Here is a 20142-nt window from a genome sequence, read left to right as displayed (position 1 = left end):
AGCTTTATGGTGGCAAAAGGGGAAGGTGCGGCCTGATGGAAGGTTGAGGGAGTGGGGAAGCTGGAGGTGGGCTGACTAGAAGACGGGCATCCTACGTAACTGCTGAGGGAGAGCATATTTGGCTTCCCCTTGTTGGTCCTAAGAGGAATGGGTGTGGGCAAAAATGGCAAGCTGTCAGTTTAGTCCTGACCACTTGGGGCTGATTGCTGCAAAGGTGTGGTTTGACTCTCTGACCTGAACCCCGCCTTTGTTGTCTTCATTCAACTGAACACCTGAGGCAACACCCAGAGCAGAGAGACACAGGCTTCTGGCAGGGAACTCGGTCCTCAGTTCGATGTCTACCAAGGTCCAAGGCTGCACAAACCCAAATGCATCTTCCGTTGAGCATCCTCAGGAAGTTGTTCCTCCTGGCAGCTGCAAGGTGTCTAGAATTCATCCCAGAAGTCCATGGGACTGCCTGTTCCTAGTGCCTTTCCCTGAAGAATAGCCTCAGGACATTGCTTTCTCTTTCTGACCCAGCCCAACTGCCAGTACAAACCCACTGTCCTTGTTTTGAGGCTGTGACTCCATCTGTGACATTTTGTGCGGTAGGGTACTTACATGAGTTGCATCCTGGTTACCTAGGGAACTTACAAGACTTGGAGCACTTCCTTGCACTTGACCTAAGGCATAGAAGTGGGCTAAACCAGCCTTTGCCATGCTGGGAGGTTGGAGTGAGGGGCTTGTTAAAGCTGCAGGACCACAGCTCTCAGAGGGAAGGCTGAATTCTCAGCTACACGCATTCTTGGAGGGAAGGGCCTCTTCCAGGACAGGGGAGAGTCTTCGAAGTAGAAAGGAAACAAGGATGTGTGGACACCCAGGATAGTTCTTTTGGAGGTAAATGTAATCTCAACCACTGAGACAAGACTAGGACCTCAAGTAAGCTGAGAAAGCCCATGCCCTTTGAAGGCTGGAAGCTTGCTCTGGCTCTAGGCCAGGATGTACTTTGAACAGTTTGGAAATAAGAAAGTCCCTGGGGTTTGCTACACTGCTTACCTGTGTCTCCTGGCTCTTGCGATTGGGTGGGGAGACAGCAGCCTGCTTGAGGTTCCTGGTGCCAAGCTCATTCCAAAGGGCTGGTGAGGCAGAGTGGGAGCCGCCTCTGTCTCCAACCTTCTAGGTACCATACTTCTCCCAAGGGAGGGCCTTCTGCTAGGCTGACGTCTGAACCTGAACTTGAAAAGGTCAAAGGCTCAAGAGGCTGACTGGTGTCCTAGGAATCTTCTGAGGGGAACAGGGATTTAGTCATCAGACACAATAGAGAGGCTCTGGGCTCCCTCAGTTTGGTCTCATTCTCCCAATCCTGCTGCCCAGACTTCATCCAGGTGTCCAGGCTGGTCAAGATGTTGGGTCTAGTCTCCAAAGATCTTATGCATCTCCTGACCTGCTCTTGGATCAGGGACTCAAAGCTGAGATGGAAGGAGTGGAGTTGGCTGTTGTAGAACCTCAGCAGCTCATCCAGGAGCTGTTTGTTCTTGGCTTCAAGATCATCTCATACAGGCCAAAGCTCTTCTGGACAGCACCAGCCCTTCCTTATCCTTTTCCTCATACTTCTCCACCTTGGCCTGCAATCACCTATAGTCCTAGTATATAGGAAGGCTGCTTCCCACCACCTTCTCACCGCAATGTTGAGGTTCTGGAAGACACTGCCAACCTTTTTCAGGGTTCAATAATGGTCTTTCAGATCTGGTTCACTTTTTCCTGGTTGAAGGTATCCATCCACTTCATGGCCATGTCCAGGGTGGTCACTGTGTTCAGTAAGTCCTGGTCTTGCTGGCAGAGGGGATTAGAGAGTAAGTCTAAGGACAACTTCACAGCAGATTTGATGACCAGGTCAGCACTGGGACTCTTCTTCATGTCCTTTCGCAGCCTCCTGGTCTGCTCTTCCAGCTGCTGGAGTTTTCTATACTTCCTTTCACAGTCTCTCTCCACTGCTGACCAATCTTGGAAGGAATTCAGCTCATGTTCATGAACATGGCCCTGCTGCCAGGATCTTCAGCTGCAACTCGGTCCTCCTTTTTTTTTTTTTTTTTTTTTTTTTTAAGGAGACTTGTTTTACTTAGAGTGGAAAATTCTGCCAGGGACAAAGTCAACACAACCATATGTTTGGAACACAAATATATGTATGGAACATTACATATACAAAGGATGCTTGTAGGGTTGTAGCAATGCAGAAGTAAGAAGTTAGGAGCAGGAAAGAATTCTCCCCTACAGGTTTCAGAGGGAGCATGGCCCTGACTTGATTTCAAACTTCTGGCCTTCAGAACTGTACACAATAAACTTCAATAGTTTTAAGCCACCTCTTTTGTGATGTTCTGTGATGGCAACCCTAGGAAATGAATACACATCCTCTGTGCAAACTACTGCCTAGCATGTTACAGCTTCTCTCAGAAGAATGTTCCTCTCTGTTGCTGGAGGTCATCAAACACAAGTAGGAAGACTACTCAGTGGTGATGTTGTTGAGGAATTTAAATTATTACTTATTTTTAAGAGCCCCACGTAAGCCAGATTCTATGATCTTAAGATATGAAGAGCTTGGAGGGGAATGATTCTGGCATTACATTACAACATTTGGAGGTGACTCTGATGAGTATTACAAGGACAGTTAGATTTTTCTAAATTGGTCCAGTCTTATAAGCTACAGCCACCAATTAGAAAAATATTTTTTAATTAAATTTATTTATTCATTTATTTTTGGTTGCATTGGGTCTTCGTTGCTGCACGCAGGCTTTCTCTAGCTGTGGTGAGCGGGGGCTACTCCTTGTTGCGGTACGCGGGCTTCTCACTGAGGTGGCTTCTCTTGTTGCGGAGCACGGGCTCTAGGCACATGGACTTCAGTAGTTGTGGCATGTCGGCTCAGTAGTTGTGGCTCGCGGGCTCTAGAGCACAGGCTCAGTAGTTGTGGCACACGGGCTTAGTGGGATCTGCAGCATGTGGGATTTTCCTGGACCAGGGATCGAACCCATGTCCCCTGCATTGGCAGGCAGATTCTTAACTGCTGCACCACCAGGGAAGCCCAGAAAAAGACTTTTTTAAAGTGCTGTTAAGGTCTTTCTCAATGATTTATCCACTTTCAAAGAGTGTTTGCCCTCCATGTGCACTGTGGATTTAATTGCTTTGTCTATATCTTGCCATTTTTCAGACCTAGGAGTGAAAATGTGTGTTTCAGGTGTGAAATACTGTCTTGAACTAAGAAAGCTGGAGTGACTGAGACTCACGCAAGCCCTCCAACAGAGCCCCAAACTCCTCACCTGCTCTTAGAATTTAAGTATTAGATGCCTAAGACTGTGGAAACCACCAAACCTACAAATGATTGAGTTATTTGTAGTGAGGTGGATGGATCTAGAGTCTGTCATACAGAGTGAAGTAAGTCAGAAGGAGAAAAACAAATACCATATGCTAACACATATATATGGAATCTAAAAAAAAAAGAAAGAAAGAAAGAAAACTTTCTGAAGAACCTAGGGGCAGGACAGGAATAAAGACTCAGACCTAGAGAATGGACTTGAGGACATGGGGAGTGGGAAGGGTAAGCTGGGACGAAGTGAGAGAGTGGCATGGACATATATACACTACCAAACGTAAAATAGATAGCTAGTGGGAGGCAGCCGCATAGCACAGGGAGATCAGCTCAGTGCTTTGTGACCACCTAGAGGGGTGGGATAGGGAGGGTGGGAGGGAAATGCAAGAGGGAGGAGATATGGGGATATATGTATATGTATAGCTGATTCACTTTGTTATAAAGCAGAAACTAACACACCATTGTAAAGCAATTATACTGCAATAAAGATGTCAAAAATAAATAAAAAGCAAATTTTAAAAAAATTGTATGAATTTCAAAGGTCTCCGGCCTATGTTCCTTGTTGGAAATGGAGCCTCCTGCCTTTTCATTGTTAAAGGAGTCTCAGTTTCTTTCTTGAGATTATCCCCCATTATTGGATATTGATTTATTATTTTCATAAAATTGCAAATGGGAGCCTGTTGCCTGAGACCAGTCATAAATTATGAAAACGTGTTCAGCTCCTCTGTAGGGACTTATCTTCTTATGGAGAGAATTACCCAGAACTAAATTTAACTGCTTTGTATAGGTTTGTGAGAAGGTTTGATGTCCCTGGCCATCTAATGAGGAAGGGAAAGTAGAAAGGGGCTAACATTTTCTAACAACCTACTAGGGACCAAATTCTTTCCATGGTACTTAATTTAATGTTCTTAACACAATGAAGCACAGTCACCATCTGCTTTGATAGAAGATAAAATAGAGGCACAGAATGATGAAAGGCTTTCCCCAGGCTAGTGAGGGAGCAGAGCCAGAGTCAAACCTAACTTCGTCTGCCTCTGAAGTTAAACCTCTTTCCAATTACGGCATTACCATTCTTAAGTGGAGTAGTAATATCTCAGCTAGAGGTGGACGAGTGGTTTTTATTAACATCAACCTAAACCTTGTGCTCTTCAAGTTCTGAGAGATTTGCTCCAAGGAGCCATTAAGAAAGGACACTGATCCAAGGGCTATCAATTAACACGTTCTTCATACACAGCTATAAGCAGCTATTTAAAACCTGGGTAATATCTTCCTAAAACTACATATCTGTTGTCTGGGTATTTATGCCCTATCACTCTTGGTTTTCCATCCTTGACTCCATTAATAGAATTTTTCCTTTTCTCTTTTTATGGCTTCGCAAGAGGCTAATGTGCAGGCAAAACTGCTAATTTTACAGTTGCTTTCCACTTCGTCAGCATGAGACTGACTGAGGAGTTATTAATAGAAGAATAGGATTCCCTTTTCATCCTTTTGCTATTGACTGTTGTAGGAGGTGGGAAAAACTCCATTATTTAATAACATTTGTTCTTCTTGAAAGGTCATCATTCCAGCCTTTCAGTTTCCACTAAAGTATAGCAGTATCAGCAGCCACAGCAGCCACTTTCTCTTCCTGAAGGGATTCTGGAATTCATCCAGGTTATACAGTTGGCATAAAACTGTCTTTGAGATCCTCCTTGGGAATGGGGTCCAGCTGGGAAATTCTCTCTGTATTTCTGTGCATTTTCCAAATAGTAATTTCTAGCCACAGTTATTTTTAAATGTGCCAATCACCTACATTCCTGAAAAGGATGCTGAATTTGGAATATATTAGTTGAGAATTGTATTTGGCTGCTCATAGCAGAGAATAGAAATAATAGTGGCATAAACAAGAAAAAATTATTTTTCACATAAAAAATGTTTTAAAATAGACATTCAGGATTGGTATGGTGACCTCATATTGTCATCAGAGACCCAAGCTCCTTCTGCCTTTCAATTTTATTGTCACTACCATGTAGTTTCCAACCTCACAGCTGACCCATGGTCTCAGATAGCCACTGGACCCATGACTATAAATTTATGATTCTAATCAGGAATCAGAACATAGAGTAAATGGGAAAAGGGACAGATCAGCTATCTCTCCATCACTTATGGGACTTTCCCATAGGTCTTTCCAACAGATTCTGTTTATATCTCAAGCTGTAAGGGAGACTGGGAACCATACAGAGTCTTTTATCTGGGCACACTGCTGCCTCCATAGTAGGGTTATCTTACTAAAAAGAAAGAGTAGGACAATATTAGAGAGACAAATAGCATGTCTGCTACATGGAACAAAGAGAATGACTAAATAAAATTAAGCCAATAAACCCTTACTAAGCACCTATTTTATGTCTGGAGATGAAATAGAAAGTTTAGATTAATTCCTTTAAGGAACAAAAACTTACATATATTATATACATCGTGTCTTCTTAGCCTAGAATGCTTTTTCCTTCCTTGTTCACCTGGAAAACTTGTATTAATTATTCAAGGCTGTTCTCCAATATCACCTGCTGTCTGATGCTTCCGTGGAAGATTCTTCCCAGGAAGAATTCACCAATTGCCAGTTGCTCAGCTCTGTCCCTATAGCACCTTATCCTTCACTCTACTTCACCACTTAATTCCTCAGAGGCAGTATGCTGAAGTGAGGGTAACATGAGAAGTAGGAAATGCTGACTTCAACTCCCAGGTCTGTTGCTTACTAGCATTGAGACAGATGCTTTTGCCCTTTGAGCTACAGTTTTCCTGCTGTAGAAGAGAGAATGCTAAGTTCCACTTCAGGGACTTTTGTGAAGATTAAATGAGATTTCTTAGGAAATACTATCCAAAAGAAATTTATATCTGTTATGTCAAAATTAAATAAAACTGATGTGAAAGTCCAAAGCATTTTTAAAAATAGAAAAGGTTACTACAAAATAGTAAGTTTTAAATCCCTGGTAATTTTAATGATTCTAAATCTATATGGACTTAAGATAACCTCAAAATAATGTAAAGTAAAAAAATGAAAGTGAAACTTCAGATAGAAATAAATAAACCTATGACCTATTAGAATATTATAACACAATTATCTGTGAAAATTAAGAACAAAGGTCAGTAAAGATCTAGAAAATTTGAACAACACAACTAACATGTTTGATTTAATGAATATCTATCTATCTATCTGTATCAGTCTTGAATCAATGTCAGAGAACACACGTCCTATTTAAACATATGCAGACTCTTTATTAAAAACTGTCCTAGGCCATAATGCAATCTCAACCGATTTCAAAGAATTGTCATCATACAGACCATCCTCTCTGACCATAATGTAACTAATGCAGTGAAAAGTTACTCACAAAAATATAATTAAATACAATATAAAATTGGAAATTTTAAAATTTACTTTTAATGTCAACCCCAGTTAAATAAAATTCTCTATCTACTCTCCAACATTCTCACAGCAGAACTGATTAGAGAAAAACCAGAACCCTGCTGATTGGTCTCATTTTACATTCATGACCATTAAACTCAAGCAGAACTTTAAGACTGCTTGGTATTCATGCTAATTTCACTCATCCTCCTACTCTCTTATGTAACTACTCTACACCTTTTTCTCTTTCCCCAAACCACGACACCTACTCCCATACTTCCTCTCAGCTTAGACCTTGCTTACTATTTCCCTCAGAAGAAAGAAGCAATCAGAAGATAACTTTAACAAGCTCACATCAGAAAATATATTCACCTGTTTCTTCTCTAGCTTTTCTTATGACGCATAAACTCTTCATGTACCCTATGGATTTCAACCCCTCCACTTTTACACCAAGTCCCACTTTCTGTCACCCACTCAAGAATAGCTCCAGCACTTCTCCACTTTATTTCCTATGTCACAAATTTTCATAATCACACAGACATGTAAATTTTCCCATCTTATAAAGAGAACATATTTTCCTCCATGTACTTCCCTCTCCCCTTTTACAGAAAAAAAAATCCTTACGGTGGCTGTAAGAATGCATCTGGTGACCTCCAACTACAGGGAGTGTAATTGACCAAGAACCAAATTGCTACGCTCTAAAATCTACCTCTACACTTGCACCAAGGCCATGTTTCGCACAGCGACTCAGTCAGTGGCCAAGTATAGCAGGAACACTAAAGCAGGTACGTTTAGTCCACTAAATAAGACTCCTCTGATGCCTTTGGCTACAACTCTCTGATAGCCTTGTGGAAATGTCCTTTAGCTACATGGTAGTCTATGACGTGTCCATCCAAACTTCAGTCCCTTTCTCCCTCATGAAAGTCAGACTTACTAGCAGTTGAAGGACTATCCCGATCTTTTTAAGCTCTCTCCCCACTTTCTCTAACACAGGTATGTTTCCTAATAAAATCCTTGCATATTTAATTTCATCTGGGAATCTGCTTCTCAGAGGATTCAAACTAATTCACTCCTCTGAAGAGTTTACTTTTCTCAGTCTCCAGTTCCTCTCCTTTCACTTTGTCTTGAATCCATTCTAATCAAGTTTTTGAGCCACAACTCCATTGAAACTGTTCTTGTCAGCAAATTCCAAGATTGCTCAATTGAAAGATTAAACTTCTCCATATTTTAGTTGCTCTACCAGCAGTATTTGATACAGTTCATCCCTCCCTCTTCTTCAAACTGAAAGGCTGACAGGATATACTAAACTGTAACTTGTTTATTCAACTGCTACCCACCTTCTCCATTTACATATTTTATAGGTATCTCTGATTTAACCAGCCCAAAACTGGGGATTTGATGATCTTCCCTCCAAATATTCATTCTCTCTTAATCTTCAATCTGTAAATGAACACTCCATCTTGAAAGAGGGGACGTTACTACATATCTTATGGACATTAAAAGGTTAAAGAGTAATACTATGGACAATTGTATGATCACCGAGATGAAATAGACCAATAATTTGAAAGACACAATTTTCCAAAACTCACACAAGAAGAAGTAGACAATCAGAATAGGCCTATATCTATTAAGGAAATTGAGTTTGGCTAAAGCTGATCTTTGTCTTCTCTACATTAGTGAATCACCACTTCAAACAATTGCTTACTTTTTTCCCTGAAAAGCAGTTTCTGGTTATTGCTGTGGCCAGTATTAATATTTTTATTGAGTAATCAATATTCCATTTATTGACTGTTTTCTATGAGCTATTATGTTGTGCTAGTTGCTTTTGATATATACTTTTTACTTCTTTTAACAACCATCCCATTTAATGGATGAGAAAATTGTAGCTCAGTGAAATTTAATTGTTTGTCCATTGTCCAAAATTTAGCTGAATGGATGACCTGGGATTTTAAAACACCTGTCTGACTCCAAAGCCTGTGCTTTCTCTATAGTCCCATGCTAGTGCATAAGAAGGTGCCCTAGAACCTATGAATCAATGAGATATTACTGTCCATTCACTAAAGGGTTAATATTTTTGCCTACTCCTGTTCTAGCTTCTTGGAAGAAGATGTAGGGCCTTTACCTCTACAACATCTACCATGAAGCCCAACCTGATCATTTGATCTCCTGCTAGTATGCTTTCTGATACATAATGGAAAATAAAAGTAGGAAGCCAGGCATGGTTTAGTCATACTTGTTAAACTTTTATGCTACCAGTCAGAAATGATGTTGACCTTAAAATTATGATTTAGAAGCAAACATTCTGAAAAAGAACACAGTTCAATAAGAACAAAACCAGTAAGACCTGGGAGAGGCTTCTGAGAGCCCACAGATGATATGAAGCATAAACAGCTGCTATATATTATTGCCTCTGGCATTCACTATTTATGGTGCAACTGTAAGGTGGTACAGTTTTTCCCTGTACACATGTTTTTCAAGAGAGAAGGAGGGAAATCATGCAATTTTTTTTGTAGTTTCAAAGGGGCAAGAGAGAGGAAGTGGTTGGGGAGGGACAGAAAATATGGTCCACCCACTTCTGCTATCCATTGCCTGCTTTCCAAGCATGTGAATTGAAGTGTAAGAAGTCGGTAAACTGGAAAGTTAGAGTTGTTACAGACAGATCTGCCTTTGATATCATTTCTTTACTACATTTTTATTGAGGTAAAATATAAATAACGTAAAACTTACCATTTCAACAATTTGAAGTGCACAGTTCAGTGGCATTAAGTACATTCACAATGTTGTGCAACCATTACCACTATCTAGGTCCATAATTTTTCTTTACCATAGATGGAAACCACATATCACTTCCTATTTCCCCCTTCCCCCAGCTCCTTGCAACTAATAACCTCCTCTCTGCCTCTACAGATTTTCCTATTCTGAAGGTTTTACATAATAAACCTACATATGGAGGCAAAAGACGTATACACCAAAAACTATAAGATGCTAGTGAAAGGAATGAAAGACGACACAAACAGAGGAAGAGATATACGATGTTCTTGGACTGGAAGAATCAATATTGTGAAAATGACTATACTACCCAAAGCAATCTATAGATTCAATACAATACCTATCAAATTACAAAGCCATTTTTCACAAAACTAAAACAGAAAAATTTACAATTTGTATGGAAACACAAAAGACCCCAAATAGCAAAAGAAATCTTGAGAAAGAAAAACGGAGCTGGAGGAATCAGGCTCCCTGACTTCAGACTATGCTACAAAGCTACAGTAATCAAGACAGTATAGTACTGGCAAAAAAAACAGCAATATAGATCAATGGAACAGGATAGAAAGCCCAGAAAAAAACCCACACACATATGGTCACCTAATCTATGACAAAGGAGGCAAGAATATACAATGGAGAAAAGAAAGCTTCTTCAATAAATGGTGATGGGAAAACTGGACAGGTATATGTAAAAGAATAAAATTAGAACACTTCCTAACACCATACACAAAAATAAACTGAAAATGGATTAAAGACCTGAATGTAAGGTCAGATACTATAACACTCTTAGAGGAAAACATAGGCAGAACACTCTTTGACAGCAGCAGGAACATTTTTGACTGCCTAGAGTAATGAAAATAAAACAAAAGTAAACAAATGGGACCTAATTAAATTTAAAAGCATTTGCACAGCAAAGGAAACCATAAACAAGACAAAAACACAACCCTCAGAATGGGAGAAAATATTTGCAAATGTAGCAACTGACAAAGGATTAATCTCCAAAATTTACAAGAAGCTCATGCAGCTCAATATCAAAAAAACAAACAACATCAGAAATTGGGCAGAAGACCTAAATAGACATTTCTCCAAAGAAGACATACAGACGGCCAAAAAACACATGAAAAGATGTTCAATATCACTAATTATTAGAGAAATGCAAATCAAAACAACAATGAGGTATCACCTCACACCAGTCAGAATGGCCATCATTAAAAAATCTACAGACAGGGGAGAGACCTTCAAGATTGTGGAGGAGTAAGACGTGGAGATCACCTTTGTCCCAACAAATACATGAGAAATACATCTACATATGAAACAACTCCTACAGAACACCTACTGGACCCTGTCAGAGGACCTCAGACATCCCAAAAGGCAAGAAACTCCCCAAGTGCCTGGCCATGTGGCTGACAGAGTCTGGGTGTTCCAGCCAGGTGCCAGGCCTGTGCCTCTGAAGTGGGAGAGCAGAGTTCATGACATTAGTCCACCAGAGACCTCCTACCTCCACATAATATCAAATGGCAAAAGCTCTCCCAGAGATCTCCATCTCAACGCTAAGACCTAGTTCCACTAAGGATCAGCAACATACAGTGCTGGACACCCTATGCCAAACAACTAGCAAGACAAGAACACAACACAACCCAGTAGGAGAGAGGCTGCATGAAATCATAATAAGGTCACAGACACCCCAAAACACACCAACAGACACAGTCCTGCCCACAAGAAAGACAAGATCCAGCCTCATCCAGCAGAACACTGGCACAAGTCCCCTCCACCAGGAAGCCAACACAAGCCCCTGAACCAACCTTACCCACTGGGGGCAGACAACAAAAACAACGGGAACTAAGAATCTGCAACCTGCGAAAAGGAGATCCCCAAACACAGTAACTTAAGCAAAATGAGAAGACAGATAAACACACAGCAGACGAAGGAGCAAGGTAAAAACCCACCAGACCAAACACATAAAGAGGAAATAGGCAGTCTACCTGAAAAATAATTCAGAGTAATGACGGTAAAGATGATCCAAAATCTTGAAATAGAATGGAGAATATACAAATAACGTTTACAAGGGTCTAGAAGAACTAAAGAGCAAACAATGATGAACAACAAAATGAATGAAATTAAAAATTCTCTACAAGGAATACAACAGTAGAATAACTGAGGCAGAAGAACGGATAAGTGACCAGGAAGATAAAATAGTGGAAATAACTACCACAGAGCAGAATAAAGAAAAAAGAGTAAAAAGAACTGAGGACAGTCTCAGAGACCTCTGGGACAACATTAAAAACACCAACATTCGAATTTTAGGGGTCCTGGAAGATGAGGAAAAGAAAGAGACTGAGAAAGTATTTGAAGAGATTATAGTTGAAAACTTCCCTAATATGGGAAAGGAAATAGTCCATCAAATCCAGGAAGGGCAGAGAGTCCCATACAAGATAAATCCAAGGATAAACATGCCAAGACACATATTAATCAAACTACCAAAAATTAAATACAAAGAAAAAATATTAAAATCAACAACGGAAAACAACAAATAACATACAAGGGAATCCCCATAAGGTTAACAGCTGAATTTTCAGCAGAAACTCTGCAAGCCAGAAGGGAGTGGCAGGACATATTTAAAGTGATGAAATGGAAAAAAACTACAACCAAGATTACTCTACCAAACAAGGATTGCATTCAGATTTGACAGAGAAATTAAGACCTTTACAGACAAGCAAGAGCTAAGAGAATTCAGAACCACAAAACAAGTTTTACAACAAATGCTAAAGGAACTTCTCTAGGCAGGAAACACAAGAAAAGGAAAACGCCTACAATAATAAATCCAAAACAATTAAGAAAAAGGTAATAGGAGCATAAATATAGATAATTACCTTAAATGTAAATGGGTTAAATGCCCCAACCAAAGACACAGACTGGCTGAATGGATACAAAAACAAGAGCTGTATATATGCTGTCTACAGGAGACCCACTTCAGACCTAGGGACACATAAAGAATAAAAGTGAGGGGATGGAAAAAGATATGCCATGCAAATGGAAATCAAACAAAGCTGGAGTAACAATTCTCATATCAGACACAATAGACTAAAATAAACACTATTACAAGAGACAAAGAAAGACACTACAAAATGATCAAGGGAGGGAGGAGCTTCAAGATGATGGAAGAGTAAGACGCAGAGATCACCTTCCTCCCACAAATACATCAGAAATACATCTACATGTGGAACAACTCCTACAGAACACCTACTGAACGCTGGCAGAAGACCTCAGACCTCCCAAAAGGCAAGAAACTCCCCACGTACCTGGGTAGGGTAAAAGCAAAAAGAAAAAACAGAGACAAAAGGATAGGGACGGGACCTGCACCAGTGGGAGGGAGCCGTGAAGGAGGAAAGGTTTCCACACACCAGAAACCCCTTCGGGGGCGGAGCCTGTGGATGGGGGAGGGGGGAAGCTTCGGAGCCATGGAGGAGAGCACAGCAACAGGGTGCAGAGGGCAAAGCAGAGAGATTCCTGCACAGAGGATCGGAGCCAACCAGCACTCACCAGTCTGAGAAGCTTGTCTGCTCACCTGCCGGGACGGGTTGGGGCTGGGAGCTGAGGCTCGGGCTTCGGTGGGAGCGCAGGGAGAGGACAGGGGTTGGTGGCGTGAACACAGCCTGAAGGGGTAAGCGCACCATGGCTATCCGGGAGGGAGTACAGGAAAAGGTCTTGATCTGCCGAAGACACAAGAGTCTTCTTGCCTCTTTGTTTCCTGGTGCGTGAGGAGACGGGATTAAGAGCGCCGCTTAAAGAAGCTCCAGAGACAGGCGCGAGCCTCGGCTAACAGCGCGGACCCCAGAGACGGGCATAAGACACTAAGGCTGCTGCTGCAGCCACCAAGAAGCCTGTGTGCAAGCACATATCACTGTCCACACCTCCCTTCCGGGAGCCTGTGCAGCCCGCCACTGCCAGGGTCCCGTGATCCAGGGACAACTTCTTTGGGAGAATGCACTGCACACCTAAGGCTGGTGCAACGTCACACCGACCTCTGTTGCCGCAGACTCGCCCCGCATCTGTACTCCTCCCTCCCCCCGGCCTGAGTAAGCCAGAGCCACCGAATCAGCTGCTCCTTTAACCCCGTCCTGTCTGAGCTAAGAACAGACGCCCTCAGGCTACCTACATGCAGAGGCGGGTCCAAATCCAAAGCTGAACCCTGGGAGCTGTGCGAACAAAGAAGAGAAAGGGAAATTTTTCCCAGCAGCCTCAGGAGCAGCAGATTAAATCACCAGAATCAACTTGATATACCCTGCATCTGTGGAATACCTGAATAGACAACAAATCATCCCAAATTGAGGAGGTGGACTTTGGGAGCAATGATATATATATATCTTTTCCCCTTTTTCTTTTTTTGTAAGTGTGTATGTGTATGCTTCTGTGTGTGATTTTGTCTGTATAGCTTTGCTTTTACCACTTGTCCTAGGGTTCTGTCTGTCCATTTTTTTAATTACTAAAAAAAAAATTATTTTTCTTAATAATTATATTTTATTTTGATAACTATTTTATTTTATTTTACATTATTTTATTTTATCTTCTTCTTTCTTTCTTTCTTTCTTTTCTCCCTTTTATACTGAGCCGAGTGGAGGACAGGTTCTTACAGCTCCAGCCAGGTGTCAGAGCTGTGCCACTGAGGTGGGAGAGCCAAGTTCAGGACACTGGTCCACAAAAGACCTCCCAGCTCCATGTAACATCAAACGGTGAAAATCTCCCAGAGATCTCCATCTCAATGCCAAGACCCAGCTCCACTCAACCACCAGCAAGCGACAGTGCAGGACACCCTATGCCAAACAACTAGCAAGTCAGGAACACAACACCATCCATTAGCACAGAGGCTGCTTAAAATCATAATAAGGCCACAGACAACCCAAAACACACCACCACATATGGAACTGCCCACCAGAAAGACAAGATCCAGCCTCATCCACCAGAAAACAGGCACTAGTCCCCTCCACCAGGAAGACAACACAACCCATTGAACCAACCTTAGCCACTGGGGAGAGACACCAAAAACAACAGAAACTACGAACCTGAAGCCTGTGAAAAGGAGAACCCAAACAGAGTAAGCTAAGCAAAATGAGAAGACAGAGGAACACACAGCAGATGAAGGAGCCAGGTAAAAACCCACCAGACTAAACAAATGAAGAGGAAATAGGCAGTCTACCTGAAAAAGAATTGAGAATAATGATAGTAAAGATGATTCAAAATCTTGGAAATAGAATGGAGAAAATACAAGAAACGTTTAACAAGGATCTAGAAGAACTAAAGAGCAAACAAACAGAGATGAACAACACAATAAATGAAATTATAAATTCTCTACAAGGAATCAATAGCAGAATAACTGAGGCAGAAGAACGGATAAGTGACCTGGAAGATAAAATAGTGGAAATAACTACTGCAGAGCAGAATAATGAAAAAAGAATGAAAAGAATTGAGGACAGTCTCAGAGACCTCTGGGACAACAATAAACACATCAACATTCGAATTATAGGGGTTCCAGAAGAAGAAAAGAAAAAGAAAGGGACTGCAAAAGTATTTTAAAAGATTGTAGTTGAAAACTTCCCTAATATGGGAAAGGAAATAGTTAATCAAGTGCAAGAAGCACAGAGAGTCCTATACAGGATAAATCCAAGGAGAAACACGCCAAGACACATATTAATCAAACTATCAAAAATTAACTACAAAGAACAAATATTAAAAGCCGCAAGAGAAAAACAAGTAAAATATAAGAGAATTCCCATAACGTTAACAGCTAACCTTTCAGCAGAAACTCTGTAAGTCAGAAGGAGTGGCAGGACATATGTAAAGTGATGAAAGAGAAAAACCTACAACCAAGATTACTCTACCAGGCAAGAATCTCATTCAGATTTGATGGAGAAATTAAAAGCGTAACAGACAACCAAAAGCAAAGACAATTTAGCACCACCAAACCAGCTTTACAACAAATGCTAAAGGAACGTCTTTATGCAGGAAACACAAGAGAAGGGAAAGACCTACAATAATAAACCCAAAACAATTAAGAAAATGGTAGTAGGAACATACATATCAATAATTACCATAAATGTAAATGGATTAAATGCTCCAACAAAAAGACATAGACTGGCTGAACAGATACAAAAATAAGACCCGTATATATGCTGTCTACAAGAGACCCACTTCAGACTTAGGGACACATACAGACTGAAAGTTAGGGGATGGAAAAAGATATTCCATCCAAATGGAAATCAAAAGAAAGCTAGAGTAGTAATTCTCATATCACACAAAATAGACTTTAAAACAAAGACTATTACAGGAGACAAAGAAGGACACTACATAATGATCACTGGATCAATCCAAGAAGAAGATATAACAATTGTAAATATTTATGCTCCCAACATAGGAGCACCTCAATACATAAGGCAGATGCCAACAGCCATAAAAAGGGATACTGACACTAACACAATCATAGTAGGGGACATCAACACCCCACTTTCACCAACGGACAGATCATCCAAAATGAAAATAAATAAGAAAACACAAGCTTTAAATGATACATTGAACAAGATGGACTTAATTTATATTTATAGGACATTCCATCCAAAAACAGCAGATTACACTTTCTTCTCAGTTGCCCATGGAACATTCTCCAGGATAGATCATGCCTTGGGTCACAAATCAAGCCTTGGTAAATTTAAGAAAATTGGGCTTCCCTGGTGGCGCAGTGGTTGAGAGTCCGCCTGCCGATGCAGGGGACATGGGTTCGTGCCCCGGTCTGGGAGGATCCCACATGCCGCGGAGCAGCTGGGCCCCTGAGCCATGGCCGCTGAGTGGGCACGTCCGGAGCCTGTGCTCCGCAGCGGGAGAGGCCACAGCGGTGAGAGGCCCGCATACCACAAAAAAAAAAAAAAAAAAAAAAAAAAAAAAAAAAATTTAAGAAAATTGAAATCCTATCAAGTATTTTTTCTGAGCCCAACGCTATGAAACTAGATATCAATTACAGGAAAAACTCTGTAAGAAATACAAACACATGGAGGCTAAACAACAAACTACTTAATAACCAAGTGATCACTGAAGAAATCAAAGAGGAAATCAAAAAATACCTAGAAACAAATAACAATGAAAACACAACAACCCAAAACCTATGGGATGCAGCAAAAGCAGTTCTCAGAGGGAAGTTTAGAGCTATACAAGCCTACCTTAAGAAACAAGAAACATCTCAAATAAGCAACCTAACCTTACACCTAAAGCAATTAGAGAAAGAAGTACAAAAACTTCCCAAAGTTAGCAGAAGGAAAGAAATCAGAAAGATCAGATCAGAAATAAATGAAAAAGAGATGAAGGAAATGATAGCAAAGATCAATAAAACTAAAAGCTGGTTCTTTGAGAAGATAAACAAAATTGATAAACCATTAGCCAGACATATCAAGAAAAAAAGGGAGAAGACTCAAATCAATAGAATTAGAAATGAAAATGGAGAAGTAACAACTGACACTGCAGAAATACAAAGGATCATGAGAGATTACTATAAGCAACTATATGCCAATAAAACGGACAACCTGAAAGAAATGAACAAATTCTTAGAAATGCACAACCATTCGAGACTAAACCAGGAAGAAATAGAAAATATGAACAGAATAATCACAAGCACTGAAATTGAAACTGTGATTAAAAATCTTCCAGCAAACAAAAGCTCAGGACCAGATGGATTCACAGGCAAATTCTATCAAAAATTTACAGAAGAGCTAACACCTCTACTTCTAAAACTCTTCCAAAATATAGCAGAGGGAGGAACACTCCCAAACTCATTCTACGAGCCCACAATCACCCTGATAACAAAACCAGACAAAGATGTCACAAAGAAAGAAAACTACAGGCCAATATCACTGATAAACATAGATGCAAAGATCCTCAACAAAATACTAGCAAACAGATTCCAACAGCACATTAAAAGGATCATATACTATGATCAAGTGGGGTTTATCCCAGGAATGCAAAGATTCTTCAATATACAAAAATCAATCAACATGATGCACCATATTAACCAATTGAAGGAGAAAACTATATGATCATCTCAATAGATGCAGAGAAAGCTTTTGACAAAATTGAACACGCATTTATGATAAAAAAAAACCCTGCATAAAGTAGGCATAGAGGGAAATGTCCTCAACATATTAAAGGCCATATATGACAAACCCACAGCCAATATCATCCTCAATGGTGAAAAACTTAAACCATTTCCATTAAGATCAGGAACAAGACAAGGTTGACCACTCTCACCACTATTATTCAACATAGTTCTGGAAGTTTTAGCCACGGAAATCAGAAAACAAAAAGAAATAAAAGGAATCCAAATTGGAAAAGAAGAAGTAAAACTGTCACTGTTTGCAGATGACATGATACTATACATAGAGAATCCTAAGATGCTACCAGAAAACTACTAGAGCTAATCAATGAATTTGGTAAAGTAGCAGGATACAAAATTATTGCACAGAAATCTCTTGTGTTCCTATACACTAATGATGAAAAATCTGAAAGTGTAATTAAGAAAACACTCCCATTCACCATTGTAATCAAAAGAATAAAATATCTAGGAATAAACCTACCTAAGGAGACAAAAGACTTTTATGCAGAAAACTATAAGACACTGATGAATGAAACTAAAGATTATACAACCAGATGGAGAGATATACCATGTTCTTGGATTGGAAGAATCAACATTGTGAAAATGACTATACTACCCAAAGCAATCTACAGATTCAATGCAATCCCTATCAAACTACCAATGGGGTTTTTCACAGAACTAGAACAAAAAATTTCACAATTTGTATGGAAACACAAAAGACCCCAAATAGCCAAAGCAATCTTAAGAAAGAAAAACGGAGGTGGGGGAATCAGACTCCCTGACTTCACACTATACTACAAAGCTACAGTAATCAAGACAGTATGGTACTGGCACAAAAACAGAAATATAGATCAATGCAAAAGGATAGAAAGCCCAGAGAGAAACCCACGCACATATGGTCACCTTAGCTTTGATAAAGGAGACAATAATATACAATGTAGAAAAGGCAGCCTCTTCCAATAAGTGGTGCTGGGAAAACTGGACAGCTACATGTAAAAGAATGAAAATAGAACACTCCCTAACACCACACAAAAAAATAAACTCAAAAAGGATTAAAGATCTAAATGTAAGACCAGACATCAGAAAACTCTTAGAGGAAAATATAGGCAGAACACTTTATAACATAAATCACAGCAAGATTCTTTTTAACCCACCTCCTAGAGAAATGGAAATAAAAATAAATATAAACAATGGGACCAAATGAAACTTAAAAGCTTTTGCACAGCAAAGGAAACCATAAACAAGACCAAAAGACAACCCTCAGAATGGGAGCAAATATTTGCAAATGAAGCAACTGTCAAAGGTTTAATCTCCAAAATTTACAAGCATCTCATGCAGCTCAATATCAAAAGAGCAAACAATTCCATCCAAAAATGGCAGAAGACCTAAATAGATATTTCTCCAAAGAAGATATACAGATTTCCAACAAACACATGAAACGATGCTCAACATCACTAATCATTAGAGTAATGCAAATCAAAACTACAATGAAGTATCACCTCACACTGGTCAGAATACCCATCATGAAAAAATCTACAAACAGGGCTTCCCTGGTGGCGCAGTGTTTGAGAGTCCACCTGCCGATGCAGGGGACACGGGTTCATGCCCTGATCTGGGAAGATCCCACATGCCGTGGAGTGGCTGGGCCCGTGAGCCATGGCCGCTGAGCCTGCAGGTCCGCAGCCTGTGCTCTGCAATGGGAGAGGCCACAACAGTGAGAGGCCCGCGTACCTCAAAAAAAAAAAAAAAAAAGGAAAAAAAGAAAAAACCTACAAACAAATGCTGGAGAGGGTGTGGAGAAAAGGGAACCCTCTTGCACTGTTGGTGGGAATGTAAATTGATACAACCACTATGGAGAACAGTATGGAGTTTCCTTTAAAAACTACAAATACAACAACCATATGACCCAGGAATCCCACTACTGGGCATATACCCTGACAAAACCATAATTCAAAAAGTGTCATGTACCATGATATTAATTGCAGCTGTATTTACAATAGCCAGGACATGGAAGAAACCTAAGTGTCCACTGACAGATGAAAAGATAATGAAGATGTGGCACATATATACAATGGAATACTACTCAGCCATAAAAAGAAACAAAACTGAGTTATTTGTAGTGAGGTGGGTGTACGTAGAGTCTACCATACAGAATGAAGTAATTCAGAATGAGAAAAACAAATACCATATGCTAATACATATATATGGAATCTAAAAAACTAAAAAAAAAGGTTCTGAAGAACCTAGGGGCAGGACAGGAATAAAGATGTAGACAGAGAAAGGACTTGGGGACATAGGGAGGGGAAAGGGTAAGCTGGGATGAAGTGAGAGAGTAGCAAAGACATATATACACTGCCAAATGTAAAATAGATAGCTAGTGGGAAGCAGCCATATAACACAGAGAGGTCAGCTTGGTGCTTTGTGACCACCTAGAGGGGTGGCATAGGGAAAGTGAGAGGGAGATGCCAGAGGGAGGAGATATGGAGATATACTTTTATGTATAGATTCACTGTGTTATAAAGCAGA

At 40.3% G+C, this 20142-nt stretch overlaps 1 pseudogene across 1 annotated transcript; it reads right to left on the bottom strand.

The window, feature by feature from the left end:
• Positions 1-1328: 1328 nt before the first annotated feature.
• LOC307064407 (bridging integrator 3-like) lies at positions 1329-1965 on the bottom strand (annotated as a pseudogene). The gene has a single exon. The product of its transcript is annotated as a bridging integrator 3-like (transcript).
• Between the last annotated feature and the right edge of the window lie 18177 nt (positions 1966-20142).

Source organism: Hyperoodon ampullatus, assembly GCF_949752795.1.
Source record: "Hyperoodon ampullatus genome assembly, chromosome: 2".
Classification (NCBI taxonomy): domain Eukaryota; kingdom Metazoa; phylum Chordata; class Mammalia; order Artiodactyla; family Ziphiidae; genus Hyperoodon; species Hyperoodon ampullatus.
This window is presented reverse-complemented; position numbering and strand designations above follow the sequence as displayed.